We start from the raw sequence: 526 nt of genomic DNA on the forward strand, positions 1-526 counted from the left end.
GAAGAATTCACAATTAAGCTTGGTAGTAGGAGAACATCCTGAAGTCCTTATCTGTGGGGGGAAAAAACCTCTACAAGTAATTTTTTCTATACAATGACACTGTTCAATGCATTACACATGTAACAAAAACAACTAAATGGCTGGCTAGTGCAAACAAATATCCTACATCAAGTTTGTTATAGTATGAAAAGGAAACTGCTTTGGCTACAACAGCCATGTAAAAAATAAAAACACATGCACTTCATTGTGCAAAGGCTGTAGTTTCAAAAGATCTTGAATGTCGTATGTATAGTACTTTACAAAATAATAATGTCATTCTTATAATTAAGAAAAGCCTTGACAGATTCTGAAAATGTGGGCATGTAACTACCTTGCTACAAAAATTGCACCTTTTTCAACAAACATTTGTTATTTGGTTTGTTTTGGTTTTTTCTAACAAGTATTTTCAGATTCTTAGTTTACAACATTGTATATAATAATATAATGAACATTTCCATTTCCATGTTGTGGATTACATTTTCCTTTA

This window comes from Esox lucius, chromosome 9 (assembly GCF_011004845.1).
Source record: "Esox lucius isolate fEsoLuc1 chromosome 9, fEsoLuc1.pri, whole genome shotgun sequence".
Taxonomy (NCBI): domain Eukaryota; kingdom Metazoa; phylum Chordata; class Actinopteri; order Esociformes; family Esocidae; genus Esox; species Esox lucius.